The 20,297-nt window shown below is 31.4% G+C and overlaps 1 non-coding gene across 1 annotated transcript; it reads left to right on the top strand.

The window, feature by feature from the left end:
* The first annotated feature begins 3,232 nt into the window (after positions 1–3,232).
* On the top strand, positions 3,233–3,305 carry Trnaa-ugc (transfer RNA alanine (anticodon UGC)). The gene has a single exon. It is a non-coding gene; the product is annotated as a tRNA-Ala (tRNA).
* Positions 3,306–20,297: the final 16,992 nt, after the last annotated feature.

Genomic DNA, 20,297 nt, shown 5'->3' with positions numbered 1-20,297 from the left:
TCCCATCTATGGTGCCCAAATAGGGTCAAAAAGCCAGCACTTCAGTTATTTTGTTGAAAAGGTAAAAAATGCCTCAACTTTCGGCACTTATTCCCACCATAGTGAAAACCAAGTAAATTGAGCTTCAAGTCACTAATATTTTCTTCCTGTTACAACTGTAGCCTCATGGTGAACTTTAGAAAAGGTTTGAATGTTTCATAATAACTTTTCCCTGACATAAATGGTTGATAATTAAACTAAATTTATCCCCTTAAGAGCCAAGCTCTTTCAGCAGTGGGATAAGTCAGATTAGTATGAAATCTAACCCAAGGTTCAATCGAATGTTATCTCTTATTTGAAAAAATAGTATCCAAGCTAGTCATTATACATGTTGTTTGCACTTAGGAGAAACTATGAGCTCATGCTTTGACCAAAACTATTGTCTTGTGAAATCTCATGTGTATCTTAATTTTTTCCAAAATTTTCAGTACATGAAAACAATTAATGCTCCTCATGAAACTGTTTTTCAATACCATGGTTAAAAGTCTGGGATGCAATGGAACTGAGACAAGTTGTCACAGCTACTGGTGGACAACTGCCAAACATCAAAGGAAGGCAAACAAAATATGTAAAGTCTGTGTATACAAATTTGGATTTGTCAGTTCTTTTAGGTGGAAAAGAGTAAACATACATAAACACACAGGAAGAAGTCTTGTGGGATCAACTTTAAATGTTAGGATTATGTGCAATGGAAACTATTACAAGGTAGTGAAATTATCACAAGTTCTTTTTTTTTTTAAAGAGAGAGAGAGGGGAGAGAGAGAGAGAGAGAGAGAGAGAGAGAGAGAGAGAGAGAGAGAGAGAGAGAGAGAGAATTTTTAATATTTATTTTTTAGTTCTCGGCGGACACAACATCCTTGTTGGTATGTGGTGCTGAGGATCGAACCCGGGCTGCACGCATGCCAGGCGAGCGCGCTACCGCTTGAGCCACATCCCCAGCCCCCACAAGTTCTTCTTAAGCATTAAATTCTTTCTTAACTAAGGTATGGAGGACAATATTTATATTGCTTCTAAATTATATCTAAAACTGATTCTATACAATCAAAAATATAGAACTTTGTAGGGTGTTGGAACAGTCCTTTCTATACTTTTCAGTTCAGTACAGAGGGTTTTATGAACTATGGCTTGCATTTACCATGGATCTACTTATACAGCATGCTGTAATTCAACTGAAAAAGATGTGCAGTCTATTAATCAAGATATTTAAAATAAAAGTAAACAATCCAAAATTTGCAGGTGATTTTGTGTGCCCCCCCCCCCCCCGCGCTTTTGGTTCACGTATGTTTCAAATTTTTTCTTACAGTTCTGTTTCCTTTAGACTCATAAACATTCTATTATTTGTTTACCTCATTCCTGAAAAATGATATCTGTAATTTCTTCTAAGTTATTACTTCTTCATTGAGGTATACATTTTTCTTCAATAAAACATTCAGAAAGTTTAATAAATTAACTTTGTAAATTCACAGAACTGTTCTAAGCAGATTTCACACATTTTCTTTTTTCATCCTTATTTTGTTGCATGGGTAGTTTTAAAATGTTATCTTCAGTTGGAAAGAAGGAAACTGAGGCACATAAAAAAGGTTTTGAACAACCAATAAAAAAAAAAGAAAAAGAAAAAAAAATAAAGAAAGAAAGAAAAGTTAAAAAAAAATAAAAAAAGAAACAATTTTCATAAGATAATAGAACTAATTGATGATTACCTCATATTATTATTCCACATAAAGGAAAATATTAAATATTTAATAACTATTTCAAGGAAGCTATTATTATCTTCATTTTAGAGTTAAGGATATTAAAATTTAGAGCTAATTAACTTGTTCAAGTATATATACCTAGCCAGTGATAATGTGAGGTTCTGACCTGGCAAGAGCTTACTAAAGACTGTTCTTCAAATGTTTATAGCTTCTTAGTTGGCCTATTTTTTATATTCTAAATCGTGCTTTTAACTAATCTATTTTTTACTGGAGATTATGATTGAGAATTAATAGAACTAAATTTAATATAATCACACAAAAGTATTTATAAAAAATGTATAGCTATGTAATTCTTTTACAGATGGTAAAAAGTAATATTTCATTTATTGTCTAATTGTCACATTAAAAAATTTGAGTGGTACTGATAAAGGAGCATTCTGTCTGTTCATACAACTTGACTACTATTATAGAAAAAGGAATAAAGCTAATCAGAATAAGATTGCAAGATAAATTATAGACTTTTTCTTATTAAATATAAATTTTTTTAAAGAGAGAGAGAAGAGAGAGAATTTTTTAATATTTATTTTTCATTGGACACAACATCTTTATTTTATTTTTATGTGGTGCTGAGGATCGAACCCAGCACTGCGCACATGCCAGGCGAATGCGTTACCTCTTGAGCCACATCCCCAGCCCTAAGTATAAATTTTGTGTGCATAGTGTTCAACATAGAATAAGTATAAAAACATAACAATGTAATAGCTGTCCCTGACAACTAACCAGATTCAGAAATGATTGATTGTACATGTTATTGATTTTTTTGTCTCTTTCTCAAATTTATTCTCCATCTTTTTTCTGCAAAAATATGCCACAGTTTGGTATATTATATTGATTTCTTATATGTTTCAAATACATGTACATTTCAAGAAGCAACGTATAGCTTTATATTTTATTTTTCAAAATCACCCTTTTAAGACATAAGCACTCAGGGCTTAACTAAGAGTCAGGGTGAACCAGGAAAACATATAAAATAAACCCTCATCAAATGAGCAGCCATCTACTAAGAAGCAGCAGCAGTATTTTCCTAAAGAAGGGAGATCTTGGAGAATGGATACATACTGTCACAACCATGTCATTAAAGCTGAAAAATAGGGTCGGACAAGAAAAATGAGAAAATTCTAACTCTATGGCCCCCACTTTGAGTTTACACTTTACGCAATAGAATCTTAATTCTTTAGAAATTTGAAGTATGTTTTGTCCCTGAAAATAGTCATAACAAAACAAATTAATTAACATCCAATACTAACATCTTGGAAATTTATTCATTTTCAGCCATGATACTATTTGGTCTGTCTGTACTGTCTTATACTTAATGACCAATATTCAATAAAATTATAAAATAAAAAGAAAAGTATACCTATAAGAAGTTATAAATTGAGCTATACACAGGTGTTACCCAGATTTTTCAAATATTAAACTTTAAAATAGCTATAATGGCTGGGGATATGGCTCAGTTGGTAGAGTGCTTGCCTTGCATGCACAAGGCCCTGGGTTCAATCCCCAGCACCACCAAAAAAAAATAAAAAATAAAAAAAATAAAATAAAATAGCTATAATTAATATATTAAAGGACCCAATAGAAAAGATGTATAATATGTAGAAACAAATGGGAAATTTCAGCATACTGATGAAAATTAGACAAAGAATTAACTGAAAATAATAGAAAAGATGGAAGAGAACAGCAACAAAATGGCTTTCTTTTCATTTTTTAATTTGTTCTAATTACTTATACATGACAGAGGGCATTTTGACACTTCATACATAAATGGAGGGTAACTTCGTGTTTGTCTGGTTATTCATAATATAGAATTACACAGGTCATATAATCATATATGCACATAGGGTAATAATATCTGATTAATTATACTATCATTCCCACTCCCATACCGCCCCCTTCCTTTCATTCCCATCTGTCTAATCCAAAGTCCCTCTGTTCTTCCCTAGACTACCGCTGCTTATTGTGAATTAGCATCCAGATATCAGAGAAAATATTCAGCCTTTGGCTCTTTGGGATTGTCTTATTTTGCTTAGCATGATATTCTCCAGTTCCATCTACTTATCTGAAAATACCATAATTTCATTATTCTGTAATGAATAATGAAATGAGTAATATTCATTGTGTATATATATGCACATTTTCTTTATCCATTTATCTGTTGAAGAGCATCTAGATTGGTTCCATAGTTTGGCTATTGTGAATACAGCTGCATTGATGTGGCTGTGTCACTGTAGTATGCTGAATTTAAGTCCTTTGGGTATAAAATGAGGAGTGAGTAACTGAGTCAAATGGTGGTTCCATTCCAAGTTTTCTAAGGAATCTCCACAATGTTTTCTATAATGGTTGCACCAATTTGGAATTCCAATAGCAATGTATGAGTGCACATTTTCTCCCACATCCTCGGCAACATATATTGTTGCTTATGTTCTTGATAACTGCAATTCTGACTGGTGTGAGATGGAATCTCAGTGTAGTTTTGATTTGCATTTCTTTAATTGTTAGAGGTGTTGAACATTTTTTCATATATCTGTTGATGGATTATATTTCTTCATCTATGAAGTGTATCTTCAGTTCCTTAGTCCCTTTATTGATTGGATTATTTGTTTTTTTGGTGTTAAATTTTTGAGTGTTTTATACATACTGGAGAAATACTCTGAGATGCACATGGTAAAGATTTTCTTCCATTCTGTAGTCCTTCTCTTCACATTCTTGATTGTCTCCTTTGCTACAAAGAAGTGTTTTAGTTTGATTTTACCCCATTTATTGATTCTTGATTTTACTTCTTGACTTTTAGGAGTCTTATTAAGGAAGTCAGTTCATAAGTTGACATGTTGAAAATTTGGGCCTACTTTTTCTTTATTAGGCACAGGTCTCTGTTCTAGTGCCTAAACTCTTGATCCACTTTGAGTTGATTTTTGTGTAGGGTGAGAAATAGAGATTTAATTTCATTTTGTTAGATGTGAATTTCCATTTTTCCCAGCACCATTTATTGAAGAAGCTATCTCTTCTCCAATGTATGTTTTTGGCACCTTTGTCCAGTATGAGATAACTGTATTTATTTGAGTTTGACTCTGTTTCTTCTATTCTGTACCATTGGTCTATGAATCTGTTTTGGCACCAATATCATGCCATTTTTGTTACCAAGCTCTGTAACATAATTTAAGGTCTGGTATTGTGATGCATTCTGCTTCACTTTTCTTGCTAAGAGTTGTTTTGACTATTTTGGGTCTCTTATTTTTCCAACTGAATTTCATGACTGCTCTCCTAATCACTTTTAAAGAGTTGACTTTCAAAGAAGGATAATCAAAATTGATAATTAGCTAATAAAATTGTTTAAACTTAATTGCAAAAAGGCAAAATAAAGCAGAATATTCAAAAAGTGTATTAAATATAAGAAATAAAGCATTATTATTTAGTTATAAATAATATGAAATAGCCAATCACACATAAAATTAGAATCCCTCGAGGAAAATAGAGAAAGAATGTGCAAAAGAGAGATTTGAGATATAATAATTCAGAAATTTTCAACACTAATTTGAAAGATATTAAAAGAGTAACCAAGATGATAAGAGACAAACAAGCATGATAATTAGCAAAGTACACACACACACACACACACACACACACACAATCCCTAAGCATACAATATTTAAATTAATAAAATCAGAAAGCATAACAAAAAAGACAAATAAAATATCTTGTAAGCATCCAGAGAAAACAGAAAGTGATGTGCACAGAACAAAGATTAAAAATACAGCTGGCTTCTCCTGAGAAACTATGCACACTTGAAAAAATAAAATGACATTGTTAAAGTATCAAGATGAAAAAGAAGTCAATTCAAAATCCTATACTTAAAAAATACATATTTCAAAAATAAAGGACAAATACAGAATGTACTTTTTGTTATTTTGCCTTATATACCTTTATGCTACTTATTTATGATAACTCATTGTTATGTTTTTAAGAATCTGTTGATATATGTAGCTAGTTTATGTATTTATCAATTGCATGGAATTATATTGAATATGTAAAATCAATTTTAAAATCATGTTCATGATATACATAGACTTGAAAAAAATTTTAAAACATGTTTGGTGTCAATTTTAGTATGTTTCTCAATAAATTACATGTGATATTTCTTTTATAGAACAAAAATAGGTTTGTAATTTCTAACTAAAGAGTATGTGTTATGACTGAATTTGTGTAACATGCATATTATCTCAGCTACTCAGGAGGCTGAGATAGAAGGACCACAATTTCAAGGCCAGCTTGGGCAACTTAGTGAAACCCTACTTCAAACTAAAAATAAAAAGGCCTGGGGATGTATCTCATTGCTAACTCACCCTTGGTTCAATATTCATTACCACACAAAAGTGTGAATTATGAATTTGTGACTTTAACAGATATTTAAAAATTGGTTTGCCAAGGATTTATGCAACTGTTTTCATGTTTTTATTTAGTAATTAATTTCTGTTAAGTAGTTTTCCTCTTTACTATAGGTCACACTTTTCTTTGCCTTGCACACCCAGCAACTTTTGATTTGGAGTTGAGCAAGGTGTATTTTACGTTGTTGAGTGCTGGGTTTGTTTTTTTTTTTATTTCTACAAATATAATTACATTTAATTTTTCTATACAGTTAAATTACCTGCAAATGGTTCTTTCCTTTCAAAATCTGCATATAAATTTTCTATTAGTGTGGGACACAACTGAGCTCACCCAGTTGATGTGCGCTTCTTGGAAAAGCTAAAGTAACACAAGTAGTGCAGTGACTGGGATAGTGCAAGTGGAAACTCTATCCCCTTCTCTGAGTACAAGATTCCCTTGCTTTACATTGCTCCCCTCTTCCTCATTTTAACATATTACTTTCAGTCAACTTGTCTAGATGTTCTAGACTGATGCCAGCAGAACTTGTACATATATCTAGTATATAATGTTAAAAGAACAGCAATGTGTGCAACTCTAAGGAGATGGGACATTAACTGTAATTAGAGATGTCTTAGGGACATCTTGTTAACTAGGCTGGAGGCTGACAGTCTAGCTATATTGTTGTGTAAAGGCTTTACAAGCATGTGCAGCAGCATCGAATCTGAGAAGTCCATGTGGATATTTTTAGAGTCTCTTTCTTAATATGAAAAAAAAAAAGACACAGAAAGATAGTGACTTCTTCAAGGTCACATAGTTAATTAAAAGCCAAGCTGCGATTGCAACAAGGATGAACTCCAACTCCCTAAACATCTCACACTATAACATGAACTCATGTTGGGTTACATTGAAATATTTCATGCATCTCCCTCACGTTAGTTCCAGTTTATATACTTGTAGCTAGTTCGAGAAAACCACATCCATAGATAACCTGATGTGTCTTCAAAATTACTATCATAGCCAGGCAAAGTGGCTATAATCTCAGTGGCTCAGGAGGTGGAGGTAGGAGGATTACAAGTTCAAGGCCAGCCTCAGCAATTTAGCAAGACCCTAAACAACTAGTGTGACTCTGTTTCAAAATTTTAAAAAATAAAATAAAATAAAAAGGTGTTGGGGATGTAGCTCAGTGGTTAAGAGCCCTTGGGTTAAATCCTCAATGACAACTGCCTTCCCCAAAAAATGGCTATCCAAAGACATATTACCAGAACACATCAGGGTTCAACAAGTTTGTTCATATGAAATCAACATACATACATTTATTTCTAGTATTAGAAATAATCAGATTAATACTGTATATAAAAATGATTGTCATGGGTATGTATTTGTTTACACAAACCAAATATTGTGTTTTTTCCCAGAAATTTTACATATTTTTTTCGAGACTTTTCACTGTGTTTTTTTAGCATTATTTTTATTCAAATAAGATATCAGGATACCCCAAAAGTGCTCAGTATGTTATAATGTGGTCTGATAATTTTAAGTGTTCTTACAGGTATCTTATATTTTGGATAATAACATGCTATGATTGATCTAAGATAGTTTTGTTTTATGCTTCCTTGCTGCCCGGGAGTAATAGAACCATCCCCTTTCACTCTTAAAAGGAATTCATTTGGAAAATAGATTAAATGGTTATATGTAAGCTTATTTGCCTAATTTTATGTGAGTCACTCTTAACTCAGTCCCCTTCTTATAAACAAAGATACCTTCTGACTCATAAAGACCTTTATTAACCTCCTTCCACCCCACTTTTCCTGTTTCTACCTTCAATCTCTACTTGTTAGCTGCCTAATTCCTCATTCAGAACTATTATTTCTTGGTATAAGATCATTCATAAATCATTAGTTCCTATTTTCCCCACAGAGGTTATGTGCTACACTCTAGTCAACAGGTTCATAAAGCTTTATTTGGGATCATTTACATATGTTCTAAAGCCAGGGCTTGTGAATACTCTCATAGTACAAAACTGATGTTTTGAGTTCCTGCAGGCTTTGAGTCCTTTCAGAGACACAAATGTTAGATTCTCAATAAGCACTATTAATTATGAGACACTAGGATTTGAATTATTGTCTGCTAGTGCAAACAGATTTAACATCGTTTCTGATTAGCATCCTGTCTCTTATTTCCTTATGTATTTCTTAATAGTAAGTTCCATCTCTAAATGTCCATGCTAGCATAAATGGTTAGAAGCTGCCTTCTAATGCAGTACATCTCATAGAATTCTAATGTCCTAACATGTCTTCATACAAGAAACAAAAGAGTATAGGTACTTGGGCTAAGGAAAATTGCTCAGGAGCTAATGAATAAATAATGACACTTCATGAATAATTAAAGATTAATGTTGGATGCCTCAAACAATCTTTATCTGCAAAACAATAAAATCTTTTAATGTGACCATGTGACATGCAGTACAAATAGGAATGGGGTTAATTTTATCCTTCTTGGAAGCATGCACTGCACTCTCAAATTCTGCCTTTTCATGAGGATTTAATATACAGGTATGAACTTAGAGAAATAGGAATTTAAGACTTTGTTAGGAATACATGGTAAAACAGAGACTCTGACATTTACGTTTATTAATCTTAAAGAAAACATTTTTATTTTAAAGAATTGCATTCTGCTATTTTGACTATCTTTAATGGATTACTATATAAATGAGAAATATTATGTTTATTATAGATTATATTTTGTGATAATTTACACAAATGAGTAGTGTGTGTTTACCTCAAAATAATAATAATAGTTTTATTCATAGTGAGAATTTATGATTTAGTAATGTTACTATGACATAGTAACATTCATTCTCAGTCATTGGGCAAGAAAGTACCAAGTAACCAAATGTCACAGTTCTGCTACTTTCTGAGGTTTGAGTCAATTACTTGACATGCTAAGTTTCAAATTACTCAACTGAAAATTTGTGATTACATTAATTTAAGTAACACATAATATTTCTTTCACCTAGAGGATTAGTATAGATTGTTATCTGTTGCTTATAAAGAAAGGTAAAGAGAATTTTGTAGTATGGTCTCTAGGAATTCAAGTGGCATATAGTTCTAAGAAATGATTGTAAAAATTGGGGGCATGGCTCAATGGTAAAGTGTGTGGTTAATATACAGGCTGCCTTGGGTTCAATCCCAGCACCACCACAACATCCACACAAGAAGGAATGATTGTGAAGTATACAGGAATCTTTTTTTTTTTTTTTTTTTTTTTTTTAGTAAAACAACAAAAGTAACAAATAAAAAAAATATGACAATAATAAATATGAAAGTTCAAATTGGAGATTTGTGAGCCTCCACAGGACTTAATAGAATTTTCATACATTTTTTCATACCTTGCATTGTATTCTAAAAAGACTTGGATAAGTTTGATTGGCCAGAGATGCAAAATTTATGAATTATGTGACTTAGCTGTGTCTAAGTTTCCAAATCTATAAAAAGTAGTTTATACTTCAAAAAATACTATCTTCCTAGGGTAACTTACAGACTGAGATAATACATGCAAAACTGTTACTCTAAATATTGATTATTAGTGGTATTTCTGATTAAAAAAACCCCACATCATCCTCTCAAAAAATTACCAGAGTCAAACTCTTAACTCATAATGGAAGTAATATTTCCTGTTCATACACAAATCCCCCCAAAAGTAGTCAAAAGAGAAAGTGTAATTTTTTTTTTTACATAATACATTAGCAAAAAAAAATAAGTAATTTCTAGTGTTTGCAAAACTACTTAAGAATGGGATTTGGGTACTTGCTAATGAATCGTGTATAACTTTTTAAAAATAATTTGATGATTTATATCATGAATCATGTGAATATTCCTATATTTGAACCTAAGGATTCCACCTCCACATATATGTCCAGTGGAAAATAAATAGTAATGATAAAAAACAGTATGGATATATGTATTGATTGAAATAGTCTTTGAAATGATAAAACAAAACAATATGCACTTATTTAAGTGATAAAGAAATGGCATCACAACATGATGAACTTGAAGTAAAAGCATTACTTTGTTATCATTTCAGCTCTGGAAATAGCGGTCTGAAAAGTAGTGGCAGTGGATAATATTTGTGGTGGTGCTGTTACCCTAACAAGGGTGTGAGTGACTCCTCTTCCTTTTCTGTATCAAGTGAAATAGAGAAAAGTGGTGAAACTTGTTCAGTTGGCCTTAAGTCATACCTCTGCATCTGGGGATAAATAGGGATATTATAAAAATATTACTGTAGCTTAACCTCATATGAATCCTAAGGCCCAGAAAGTTTAATAATTTGCCAGAGTTTATATCAATTTCCTTTTGCAAAGCAATCCATGAGACATTACTATCATGATCTTACATAATCATATAGTCAAATCATACAGACCTGAGCAGGGAGGGATCTGTCATTCCATGTTTAAGCAGAACAAGCTTAATCCACCTGACACCAAGGTTTTCTTAAATTTCTGAGAGTTCACAAGAATCACCTCTCTTCACTGAAGTCAAGATATAATAAACGTTACTGTGAGTGTTTTCATGTAATTCACAAAACCTTGTGGTATTGCTTAAATATTTTGCTCTACATTTTTATTCAAGTGCATGACTACTATATGATGATAGAAAAAAACTTGGTCTTCATTCTCATCTACTTGGTTTACATGAAAACTATAAATTTTAAATCACTTCTGAAAGTTTTTTCCAGAATATGTTGTATATGTTGACAATTATAATCTTTATAAAGTTTTGATGTGTTTTTGGCTTTTTAAACTAACTTGTGGTAGAACTTCAAACTTCATGCCATGTCTCTCATGAAAGAGCTGACAGTTGGTCAGTCCAATAGATAGATGACATAATTGTTTTGTGCATCAAGACATGCATTACTAGTTCTATAAAACAGTAGAATATACCACTTTACTGATTTGTTTTACATTTTTTCACTTGGAAATTTTCTATTAGTTATGTTTCACGTCATTTCAAATGGCTTCTCTTAATTATGTCTTATCTTTCTGACTCAATGGTTTTCTTTTTTTTTATTGGTTGTTCAAAACATTACAAAGATTTCAGAGCAATGGTTTTCATTCTTTAAAAATACAACAAGAGAAACTATTTTAGTTTTTTACTGAAATAATTTCTTTTTTCCAAGTTTATTTAAAATTATTATAAATATCTTTGCATATGGAATCTCCCAATATGAAGCATAATTTAAAAACTGAGTCACAACAGAATAGAAGTGTGGTTCTAAACTAGTCCTCATGATTATTAACTTCAATCTACCCAAATATTCCATACATGATATTGGATAAATCATTCAACTTTTATAAGACCATAATACTTGACCTTAAGATGAATAGTTTTAGCGTTTTTTTTTATGTTTTCTAAAAACTTCAACCATTTACAAATTTATCACTGAATAATCTCATATGTCAATGTATAAATAATACGTAGATTAGAAACCTGGATGCCTGTTGTAGTTTTTCTCCATGTACAGGTGTGTGTGTGTGTGTGTGTGTGTGTGTGTGTGTGTGTTTCACATTTTCTTAAATGTGGACTCTGTTTGAATATGAACGTATAAGGGACAACTTTATCACAACTGTATGCACACAGTATATACACATCTTGTGACAGAGCCTGGACAAAGTAGGTAAATAAATTATAAATGTAGTTGCACATATATTTTAGAGATTGATATGTAAGTATATACACACAGAATGTGTGTGGATTGACCATATGCCCTTATGTTCTTCCCTAATATTTTCTTAAAATTCATATATTCAAAATCATAATATGACATCCATTTTTAAGGGTATACAGAACTGGAAAACATCATGCTAAGTGAGGTAAGCCAGACGCAGAAAGTAATGGATCATTGGTTTTGTCTCATATGTGGAAGCTATAGAAGAAAAAAGAAAGGGCCTCATGAAAATAGAATAGGGTATAGTAGAGGAAGGGGATGGGGGAAGGCTGAGGGGGTGGGAAAAAGAGGTTCAGGGAAATGAAATGGGACAATTTATGTTATGTGCATGTACAAATAAATCATAGTAAATTCCACTATTATGTATAATACACCTATAATTTTTTTTTTAAAAATCTATCTTCCTCAAAAATGGGTGTGCAGAAGTCAGCAAAGCAGTGTTAGTAGGAAATAAAAAGCTGGCAGGTCAGTGGGAATTTTTGCAATTTTTACTATAAAGCAGATAAAATGTAATTGCCACTTACAGGAATGGTTTTGCTCCTTCACATGAAGATGTAAAAATTTTACAGTGAAAATCTATTTGTGCAATGTAAGCTAGAACAATGTCACTTATTTAAACTGCACTGGAATCATTTTCAGTTAAATACATACTTTTTGAGATGGCTTTCTATAGGAGCAAATAAAGTCAAATGTAGAATTGAGCTGAAACATATTTTTAATAGTTAAACTTTTACATAGTAAGAAGGAGAAATTGAGAAATCATCCATAACTATCTTATAAAAATTACAGTAGGAAATAAAAAAGAATAAATTTCCAGTTGTTAATTTTCATACAGTCATTACAAATTTATCCAGAAATACTAGGGCTTTTGGTGTGGAAAAAGAAAAAGAAAATTCTTGGAGACTAGGAGCAAGTTCTCAACTGGTTGCATGTTTGTGGTGGTTTAGCACTGCTGATCACTGAGATTCAATACTTCATTTTTGCTGTAATTAGTCATTTATTTTAAACTTTTTTGGTAGCAATCTTATATAGTTATTTAAAAATTAAAGTAGCTATATGTAATAATAATTGTTAGCATGATGGTTAATTGCATGGATCAACTTGGTTAGGTGATAGAATCCAACACTTAGTCAAAAACCAATGTAGAAGTTCTTAGAAAGTTATTTTTTACAGGACATTAACACTTAAATCAGTAGAATTTGAATAAAGAATATTTTTCTTCATAAGGATGTGGCTTGCATGGAATTATCTGTAGGAGACTGTGGCCCTTTGAAAAAGAGGGAATTCTCTTTCTAGATTGCCTCTAACTTTGAACTGACCCAATAGCTATTTGCTAGGTCTCCAGTATGCAAATCTTTAACTTCGCAAGCTTCTGCTATTGTGTGAGGCAATTCCTTAAAATGTCTCTCTTTCTCTCCCTTTCTGTATATAATCCACTCATGTTAACTGTTACTCTGCAGTATTCTATTTAATAAAGCCAGAAACAAATTTTCAGGAAAAAAAAAAAACTTGTGCCACATTGTTAGGAATGACAGCCCCAGCTTGATAAACTCAAGGAGTCTACAGGACAGGGTCTTTCCTGGGAGAAACCCTATGTCACTCCTTGCAGATGGACCTTCAGATGGAGCAGCAGCCTGGCTCCTTATAATTGTCCTAATGAGCCCAGGGCAGAGCATAAGCTCAATAGCAGTTAGGACTCAGTTATTTAGAGATTTACGAACCATAGTTTTACACCTTGAACACTATTGAGGGTAAAATGGGCAATTATTAAGGAATGTGGAACTTTAATGTGACCCAAACCATTGAGTAATTATTTAGCTTCTGACTTTTGGGTGGTCTTCATGGAAAGGTCCTAAGGTGAATGGCTAGCAAAAAAAACTAAAAAAAAAAGTTAAAATGGTTTGGGGTACCAGGAAATAAAGAGCATAAGGTCTTTTTATTAGTGTATAAACAAATCAATTAAAAACAAATTCCCCAAGATAAAACATGTTAAAGTAAAATTCTCTGCCATACTTTTTCTCCTTTCATGTGTCCAAAATTTTAAAATCTTAAGCATTTTCTGTTTTTATTTCTTTTATCAGATACAAAAATAACTCTAAATCTATTTGTTTATTTCTAAATCCTAGTTAATGTTACCAATTGTCTACATGGAAGATAAGGAATTGAAATATGTTCCTTCCCACTTCTCCATTATTTCATGTTTGGTCAGTTATGTAACTATTATTAACTATAGTTACTGTGTATTTTAAAACAAAAGTCAAATATCCTTCTTTTTGGTTTTTCTCCTTTTATCTCAGACACATTTCAGTTATCTTGATTTCACTATTATGTTTTATGATATTTATACTTTTGTTAGTCTGTAAACACACAGACACAAAAAAACCCAATGTACATTATATTTTGTTGTTCTACATGTCATTCAGGAAATGATCAAATAAGATAAAATACTTTTTGGGCTGGGGATGTGGCTCAAGAGGTAGCGCTCATGCATGCGGCCCGGGTTCGATCATCCTCAGCACCACATACAAACAAAGATGTTGTGTCTGCCGAAAACTAAAAAATAAATATTAAAATTCTCTCTCTCTCGCTCTCTCTCTCTTAAAAAAAGTGCCATATTTTCATTTGATAAATTCTGTACAAGTTTAAATGTAATTTTAATCATTTTCTTTCTCTGTGTAGTTTTTAAGTATAGAATTTATTGCAAAAGGATGCTAAAGAGACATTTCAGAACAGAAGCTTAAACTTTTATGAAAACAACTAGTTAATGAGTTTGATACAATTAAAGTACTTATATTAGGTTTTCTCTCAACCAGACCTAAGAAAAAACAAAGAGAAATGAACATGGAGACTCTCATGATTTTTTTGACAATAAAATTTGTTCTGTTTTTGAGAAAATTAAACTAGAAATTTTTTAAAAGACTGGTTAATTTGGAATTATCTTTCAGTTTTAGCATGTTGCAAACTAATTTCTATTGGGTACTCTTTAAAATCTTTTGTTCTTCATTAAACTTCACATTTAAGGTTCAAGTCCAAACCAGCGTACATAAAAGAAATAATCACTTCCCAAATATGTTTTCCACTGAATTCCTTTCCATCTTAGCTTACAATGAGTTCAGGAAATTATGGCCCAATATTGATAGAAAACATACAAAATGTGCTAAAATAGATGTTAATGAGTCTTCCTAGTCCTGGTATTTACAGGAAACATTAAAATGATAGCAAGAACTAGACTACAGTTTATACATACAATAAAAATAGTGCTTTGAACACAAAAATTTACTAAATAACACATAATTCAGTATGGTACCATTTTGGATAGTATAAACATTTCATAGCCTCTCAACATGCTGTGACCATAGTCTGTAATACAGTGTCATTTTCCTCTGTCAATAATTTAATTTAAATTATTTGTAACCAGGGACTATGAAGTATTGATCAGCTTGTCATAGGAAATATATATATATATATACAAAAACCCCACAAACTTATATATTAAATACATATATATGTATATATGATTTAGGTTATTATATTATATTGTTTTCCAAAACTCACATCCCTAAATAATTTTGCAATATTATTTATATAATAATAACAACTAAAATATCATCTATGTGGTGCCTAAAAAAAAGAATATATATTTTACATTTATTAAAAATCTTACTTTTCTTGATTTAATTCCTTAATATTATTTCTTAAATAGTTTCCTACAAATTTAATACTTTTTTCTGGTACACTGTAAATTGCTTATTCAGTCAGTATATATAATGCATTTATTCCTTCTAAATTGATATCATGACAATATCTTGGAGACCTTCTGGAATACTGTCCTCAGTGACAAATGAGGCACTACAAAATATGGGAGGATGTTTGTCACTTTAGTCACTAAACACTATGGATGGGATCCAAGTCTTACCAAATCCCACACTGTGGCTAATAGTTCCACTGAGATTCCTTTTAATCAGCTTCTGTTGGCTTATACAAAATTAGTCTATAAAAATTCACTCAGAAATGTGTGTTCATTGTCTAAAACAACTGCAAATGGAAGCTGTAGTGTCCATGGTCATTGCCAGTCAGCCTCCTTCTACCAAAGCCCTTCTGGAGCATCAATACTTGGCCTACAGTAATTCATAAAAAAAAATGAGAAAAACAAGTTCTGTTCAAAAGCATTCTTAAGTCACCCAGCACTTTCTGTAAATTTTGTTTTCTTTTCCCCCTATTAAATATATACTACAAAATAATTAACCTGAAACAGTAGGTAAAATTGACAGTCCTGCAATTTCACAGCATATGAGGTAACAGCCTCACGGAAAGTGCTTCCCTGCTTTGGGCCAAGTTTTTATCTTAGCAACAGCTCCCCCCACTTTTAAATTCTTTGTTTTGCTATAGATGATGGTACAAAATGTTTTACTTGCACCTTTTTAGAAATTCTTTTTAAAGAACTTCATTTTCTTTCATTTTTAAAGAGTTTCATGTATAAGATTTGAGGTCTTAAAGGACACATTGTCATTTGATCATTTCAGTCTTTAAGAAGTTAGATTTTTGCATTCTCTATAACAATTATCTCATAGTAATATTTTCTTTTATTTACTAGATGTAATACTTCTAGTTCTTAAATAATATGGTTTTACCGTATTTTGAATGATAGGATACTATAAATTTAAATAAAACTTTCTTAAGATAATAATTTAGGAATTATAACTCTGTATTTATCTAACTCTGATTGTTTCTATTTATCAATATAATTATAGTTTTATAAGGTCAGAGAAACATTTCCAAGGCTTTAACCAATGTATAGCACATCTTGGTTTGCATTTGATGAAACAAAGTCTAAAATAAATTCTCCTTTTTATTCTTTATCTTTATCCTTTGAAGATTAAGTACAAATATTAAATTGATAAAAAGCTATCATTAGTTTTGACTAGGCCCTGACTTCCTTAATAAGACTCCTATAGTGCAAGAATTAAAATAAAGAATCAATAAATGGAATGGATTCAAACTAAAAAGCTTCTTAGCAAAAGAAACCATCAGTGAGGTGAATAGAGAGCCTACAGAATGGGAGCAAATTTTTACCATACACACATCAGATAGAGCACTAATCTCTAGGATGTGTAAAGAACTAAAAAAATCGTAACACCAAAAAAAAAAAACAAATAGCCCAGTCAATAAATGACCAAGGAACTGAACAATTTTCAGAAGATAAACAATTAATCATCAAATATATGAAAAAGTCTTCAACATCTCTAACAATTAGAGAAATGAAAATCAAAACTACTCTAAGATTTCATCTCACTCCAGTCAGAATGGCAGTTATTAGAAATAAAAATAACAATAAGTGTTGGTGAGGATGTGGGGGAAAAGGCACATTCATACACTGCTGTTGGGACTGCAAATTGATGCAGCCAATATGGAGAGAAGTATGGAGATTCCTTGGAAAGCTAGGAATGGAACTACCATTTGACCCAGCTATACCACTCCTTGGTCTATACCCAAAAGACTAAAAAAACAGCAAACTACAGGGACTACAGGGACACAATCACATCAATGTTTATAGCAGCACAATTCACAATAACTAAACTGTGGAACCAACCTTGATGCCCCTCAGTAGATGAATGTATTAAGAAACTGTATATATATATATATATATATATATATATATATATATATATATACACACACACACACACACACACACATATAAACACACAATGTAATATTACTCAGCATTAAAAGAGAATAAAATCATGGCATTTGCAAGTAAATGGATGGAGATGGAGGATATAATGCTGAGTGAAGTTAGCCAATCCCCTAAAACCAAATACTGAATGTTTTCTCTGATATAAGGAGACTGATTAATAATGGGAATGGGAGGGGGAGCATGGGAGGAATATAAGAACTCTAGATAGAGCAAAGGAAAGGGAGGGGAAGACAGGGGGAATAGGGGTAAGAAAGGTAGTGGAATGAGATGGACATCATTACTCTAAGTACATGTATGAAGAAACAAATGTGTGAGTCTAAGTTGTGTACAACCAAAAATGTGAAAAATTGTACTCTATATGTGTAATATGAATCATAATGCATTCTGCTGTCATATATAACAAATTAGAATACATTTAAAAGATAAGAATAAAAAAATCAAAAAGACCAAGTATTAAATTAATTAATAAAAAGTATTAAATTAATTAATTTTATTAAATTAATAAAAAGCTTGATTATGTTTTGTCTTGATTTCTATATTTAATATTATCATACTTACCTATTATACATGTATATGCTTTATTTTGTTTTAACAATCTTTTTTTTCATGTTTATGTATGTTATAATACTTATTCATTGCTGATGATACTCTTAGATATCTTAAATATGAACTTAGGATAGATATATTATGGTATTTTATTCTGAATCCCCCTATATACCCAAATGTGATATTTTCTCAAGTTTGCATTATTTTAAGAGCTTTGTAAATGTTTTTTAATGTGATATGTTTTAGATGTTTTCTATTATTATTCAATTTATCAATTTTAAAAGAAACTATTGGTAAAAAATTAAAGCATTTTCTATTTATTTTGTGTTGCTATTTGTATTACCATATCTTATACAAATAAATTAAGACATTCTTGATTTTGTATTATTTTATATCAGAATTCAAGTTTATTTCATTGGTAGACCTAAGACCAATTATAATATTCTTTCCAAAGAATAACAAAAATAATATTGTTTTCCTGGTTTGGTCTTTTTACTCATGAAAATTTGCCTAATGGTGATGATACAAGTTTAAACATTGTGAGATAAATAAAAAGAAGAATTATCCGTGATAACAGTTCTACATGTCACTGGTAATTACCAGCTATGTTTATATTTGACTTAAATCTGTAAATGAAAATATTTCAGCCTATTGTCTAAGAAACTGAAAAATATCATTTATACTCATGGAAGCACATCACTTAAAAATGAAAATCTAGTTAGTGATTTCACCTAGAGAACAGTGGTACCCAGATTTATATTCATGTACTGTTTACCTGAGATCAATCACTGAGCCACATAGCATTTAATTCATTATATTAGGTGGTGATTCACAAGAAAATTTCCTATGAATTCAAAATTATCCTTGAAACAACACTGTAATCCCAGGACTCTGGCAGCTGAGGTAGAAGGATCAGATGTTGGAGGCTAGCCTCAACAACTGAGCAAGACTCTCTCAAAATATAATGTTGTTGTTGATGATGATGATGATGATAATTATAATTATAATGATAATAATAATAATTACTTAGGATATGAGAAAGACATTCCACAGTGGCTAAATGTTGACTTATAACTCCATGTCCCAGAGATGGAAATAAGATATTTCTAAAATACAATACTGGAATCTGAATCATTCTATAAATTGCTATGAAATTATGTCATATGCTTCCTTTTCCCTTGATCTTTAAATGTCATAGAAAAGCATGGCATTTCTCAGCCTTCCTTTATTTATTCTCCTCTAAGAAGGTCATTTTATTGAATCCTTTCCATTGACCTTTAGTGTGTATACTTTTTATTTGTTTATGTGCTGCATGTTTATCTGGAATTTTTACATTTAAAAAATGAGACCTTTCTCAACCCTTGAAGAACTAATTATTGCCCCATTCATGACATCATCATCACCAACTTTGAAAAATAACTCTAAATGTTAAAATTAAATTTAGTTTTGTAGGTCATCAAAGTTATGTGTGCTTATCCAAAAGTATATACATATATATACATACGTATATATAATATATATAATTTTCTATATATAAAGGAAAATTTATTATTGTTAAGATTTTTTACAAATTAAATACTCAGCCTAAAATACGTTTTCTATAGGATTTTCACAAATTTCTGTAACATCTGGTTCCATTTTTGAATGATGTGCAGAAAGGCAAAAACATCCAACTCTGAAAACTAAAGCTAGCTGTTATTTCTCTATTAAATATTTCCAAATAAGGATTTGTTCCAACTTGGCTATGAAAATGGATGCTGGGTGGTTCTGATTTGAGACACTCATGGGTTTAGTTGCTGACTTTCCCATTTTCTTCCACCAGTGAAATCTGTTTGACTCCATACCCACAGCAAAGAAAAGGGGAGTTTGATGGAAGTTTAAAACCAGAAGACAGCTAGTATCAGTTCTGATGAAGATAAATGTGTCACGTGATATAGACAGGAAAGTCGATAATTACTTCATATTGGGAAGATCAGATTTCTGCAGTTCCAAAGTCTGAGACAGGCAGACTGTGATTGTATCATTAACTGGAAAATTCTTTAGTTGGGGAATGGGGTCAGAAATAATCTCTTACTGTGGTTAGTGCAAGACAGCACTAGAGAGGCCCTGACATAATACTTAGTGAGGAAAATGATCATTTGAAAAGTGAGCAGTCAGTCCCTATCATACTCAGA

This window comes from Urocitellus parryii, chromosome 1 (assembly GCF_045843805.1).
Source record: "Urocitellus parryii isolate mUroPar1 chromosome 1, mUroPar1.hap1, whole genome shotgun sequence".
NCBI lineage: Eukaryota > Metazoa > Chordata > Mammalia > Rodentia > Sciuridae > Urocitellus > Urocitellus parryii.
Note: the sequence above shows the minus strand (reverse complement) of the source record. Positions and strands in the feature narration are given on the sequence as shown.